We start from the raw sequence: 4,323 nt of genomic DNA, 5'->3' as shown, positions 1-4,323 counted from the left end.
AATAGGCTGGGACTCTAGATTGTACTATTTTCCAATCTTTTAGGGAATCTTTTGTGTTCCAGATTTCTCAAGTATTTTACACTGCTTGTGTCCTTTAATCCTTGACTTAGATATTTGTATTACAAAAGAAATCCAATTCATCTCTTGTTTTTAAGGCATATTCAATTTCTACTTTATTTCAAATAACTGTGTCTACTTGTGACCCTTCAAAAAGTTATTTCTCAGGGCGCCTGGGTGGCTCAGTCGGTTAAACATCCAACTTCACCTCAGGTCATGATCTTGCAGTTCATGGGTTTGAGTCCCTCTTGGGACTCTGTGCTGACAGCTCAGAGGCTGGAGCCTGCTTCAGATTCTGTATCTCCCTCTCTCTCTGCCCCTCCCTTGCTTGTCTCTCTGTCTCAAAAGTAAATAAATAAACATTAAAAAAAAGTAATTTCTCTACTTGGGTAGAATTCATTCATTTTATTTGTTTTCAATATTGTCTACTATGAAAATCCAATGTATGTTCTATATTTTTCTTTAGTTGTCGAGTCCAGAATTGGTCATATTAATGTGTATAAGTTCCTTTGTTTCATATCCGAGAAAGTAATTTCCTTTATAGGGTTTTCTAGCTATCACCAGGTGGAGTCCACCGGTCTGAACATCAAAGGGAACGGATCTGTGCAAATAAACTATCCTGGAACCTACCGGGGATAACTGTTTGAACTTGTTAAGTTGTTTACCCCTAACAACTACTTCAGACTACTTACAGCTTTTTGTTTTTCTGTTTATTCAAGAAAGAGGGGAGAGAGTCTCGAGGCACAGGGAGAAAAAGAGAATGAAATACAAAATCTTCCTGAGTTGAGGAGAGAGCAAAAAGGTTTCATTCCATCTTGCCTCTAGCCCCTATCTTTTATCAAAATAATTCACCCACATACAGAAAAAACCTTTTCCCTGCTTTTGTCACAAATACAAACTGCACTGAGAAACTTGAGTGTTGAGTGTTTTTTACCTCATCTATGCAGGAAACGTACTTACTTCGTTGGTGAAAATCCTAGACGGAAGAAAATACGACTGCTCTCTACTTCCTCTAAAGGCATGAATAGAGCTGGCATTTATTTATTAAATACATAACCCCTATTTCAACACTTGATGGGAAGGATTGAAGTGGGAATCATGTAAAGAAATTATCTGGTATTTTCAGCTACAGAGTGGCAAGGAGGTGAGAAAAACATGCCGAACATTTTGGTACTTGACTTAAGTTCTGACCAGAACTTAAGAACTCAGAAGTGGGACTTCCTCTGTTCTGGAATATCGCAGAGCACAGGGTGCACGCCTGCAGGTGCGACCCTGGGGGCGGGGCTGAAGCTGGCACAGGAGAGATTCTCACCGGGCGCTGCATGTTCACACTCAACCAGTTCTCTGGGGACCCAGGATGTTCCTCTCCTGGAATTTTTCAGTGTGACTGAATAATAGTGGTTCACTCCGGTAGCTGTTCCAATCTCCGTGTCAACACCTCTGGGCTAAGTACTAACTGAAATCTTTGAAAGCTGCTATCACTCTTTTTTTTTTTTAAGTTTTTTAAATGCTTATTTCTGAGAGAGAGAGAGAGAGAGAGAGAGAGAGCGCGCCTGAGCAGCACGGGTGGGGAGGGATAGAGAGAAGGGGAGATGCAGAATCTGAAACAGCCCCAGGCTCCGAGCTGTCAGCACAGAAACCCCAAGCAGGGCTCGAACTCATGGACTATGATATCATGACCTGAGCCGAAGTCAGTCGCTCAACCGACCGAGCCACCCAGGAGCCACGAGCTGTTATGTCTTAAACTCTGGTAGTAAGATAAAAACACAAAAAGTAACATTTTTCATGGCGCCACTTGCCTCATGTGGCTCTGGCTAGCCTCTACTCCGTGCCTTTGCACATTAGTCTACACATCCATCTCCTGCTACATCATTATGAGGTGGTGACTTAGACCCCGAGGAGAACTGACTAAACACCACCCATCTTTATTTTCTGATGGTGCTTTTTTTTTTTCCTTTTGATGAGGAGACAGATGCACTTCCTCTTCTTAGCTAATCTTTTTATCAGAACCCTTATTTGTAATCAGATTTTCCCACGAGAAAAGAAAGAAAAGAAAAGAAAAGAAAAAGAAAAGAAAAGTGATATACCTTTATTTAAATATATGATTTTAGGAGTGCCTGGGTGGCCAGTCGATTGAGCGACTGACTTGTGCTCAGGTCATGATCTCCTGATTTATGAGTTCAAGCCCTGCCTCCGGCTCTGTGCTGACAGCTCAGATCCTGGAGCCTGCTTCAGATTCTGTGTCTCCCTGTCTCTCTGCCCCTCCCCTGTTTATGCTCTGTTTCTCCCTCTCTCTCGAAAATAAACAAACATTAAAAAATTTTAATATATGATTTTAATATAATTTTTCAGAAATTCCTTCTTACAAGAATAAGTTTGCCTTGTATGAGGAAAGGGGCAAAGGTAAGTAAGAAGATAAAGGGAGAAGATCCCAAACATTCCGTATTATGTGAGCAGTCTTACATAGTAAGACAAAAAGAGATTTTGTATGATTAAGCAAGTATGTTTTTTCTTTCTTTCAAAATATTCTATTCGGTCCTAGTTTATAGCATTTGAAATACCTGAACCAAAGATAAATTGAAATAAAATTTGCTTTTGGTTCCTCCTTTCATCCTAGCAATTCTGTTGTGTATTGCTGTCATGTGTACACTGGAAAATTGTGATTTGGAGCAATTTATCTTTTTTTTTTCTTTCTGACTTTAAAATGTCTATTCCTTAAAAAAAGTCACTTTTTGGGGCGCCTGGGTGGCGCAGTCGGTTGGGCGTCCGACTTCAGCCAGGTCACGATCTCGCGGTCCGTGAGTTCGAGCCCGATGTCGGGCTCTGGGCTGATGGCTCAGAGCCTGGAGCCTGTTTCCGATTCTGTGTCTCCCTCTCTCTCTGCCCCTCCCCCGTTCATGCTCTCTCTCTGTCCCAAAAATAAATAAATGTTGAAAAAAAAATTAAAAAAAAAAGTCACTTTTTAAGATGCTTTTTTTTTTTTTTTGTCCTTGGCCAGAAAGAAGCTCTACTTTTCGCAGTTCAGTCTTGGAAACCGGCAAAAAGCAATGACTTTTGACTCACAATCCTCAGGGTTGTTTTGAGGAATCACATTGTGACTGGATATGAAGTCTTGACTTTTATCAATAATTAGTTCCTAACAGCATGGAGTAGAGGCATTGCTGTTATGAAGATGATAGTGTGGTCTTCTGAACCTTGGACACTTACAATCAATCTGGTAGACGTTGATTTCTCAGCTTCAGAGTACAATTAGTCTTATTCTCTTGACTCACTGAGATTAGAAATTACACATTATCTATGTTTGAGTGTTACAATGCAGACTGTTATTTCAAATGTATTTAGTACAGGCATAATGAATCAACCATGAATGACACAATACACACTTCTTTGACTTCCTACTGTGGACCCAGATAAGTATGAGAGAGATTGAAGATTATAACCCTTTGGTTACAAAACATTCATGCATATGTAATTTTCCATACAAAACCCTTATGATTAACAGGTCATGGAATAATAATGAGATACAAAGAGTCACTATTGTCTCTTGTCTATTTACTCTGTTTGGCCTCCTCTCTGCCCCCACCAAGGAATCCTTAAAATACTATCCTACTTTGAAACTTGTTATACAGGCTACTGACAAATCAAATTAAGCTTTTCAGAGGTCTTCATTGTTTTTCAAGACTCCTTGGATAACTAGGCAGCAAAATGAATAATTCAACAAATTACAGCTTTGAAAATGAAAGCTGTTTGGTAACATGAAGATGATATGGCATCTAATTTGTTCAACAATTGCTATCCATTTGGATCTTTAAAGGCAAAACATCTGTAACTAAATATATAAAAGATCAAGAGAAATTATTCTCTTCTTTAGTTATTAGGATAAAAACGATTTTTTTTTTTTTCAGGTCCACATGTGTTGAATGGACATCAGTTTGGATCCAGGCATTGTGCTAGGTGCTTAAGACACCTAAATAAACAAGACACAGTCCCCACTCTTCATGAGCTTACAATCTACTATGGGTTTCTCAGTTGGGGTTCTGCAGATATTATTAGGGATTCTGTCAGGGGTTACTAACAGTTCTACAATAGATTGGAAAACTTTATTTATGTTTTAAAGTTTATATTATTTATTGGGTGGGGGAGGGGCAGAGAGAGAGGGAGAGAAAGAGAATCCCAAGAGGCTCCATGCTGTCAACGTGGAGTCCGAACCCACAAACCATGAGATCATGACCCGAGCTGAAATTAAGAGCCGGACATTAACCAACT

The 4,323-nt window shown here is 39.7% G+C and overlaps 1 long non-coding RNA gene across 1 annotated transcript; it reads left to right on the top strand.

The window, feature by feature from the left end:
• Positions 1-2,352: 2,352 nt before the first annotated feature.
• LOC124519024 (uncharacterized) lies at positions 2,353-3,912 on the top strand. The gene is made up of 2 exons (XR_006963970.1): positions 2,353-2,460; positions 3,056-3,912. It is a non-coding gene; the product is annotated as an uncharacterized LOC124519024 (long non-coding RNA).
• Positions 3,913-4,323: the final 411 nt, after the last annotated feature.

The sequence above is a fragment of the Lynx rufus genome, unplaced genomic scaffold (assembly GCF_022079265.1).
Source record: "Lynx rufus isolate CCGP_SWC_20201006 ecotype Redwood Valley unplaced genomic scaffold, mLynRuf1.p SCAF_1, whole genome shotgun sequence".
NCBI classification, from domain to species: Eukaryota; Metazoa; Chordata; class Mammalia; order Carnivora; family Felidae; genus Lynx; species Lynx rufus.
This window is presented reverse-complemented; position numbering and strand designations above follow the sequence as displayed.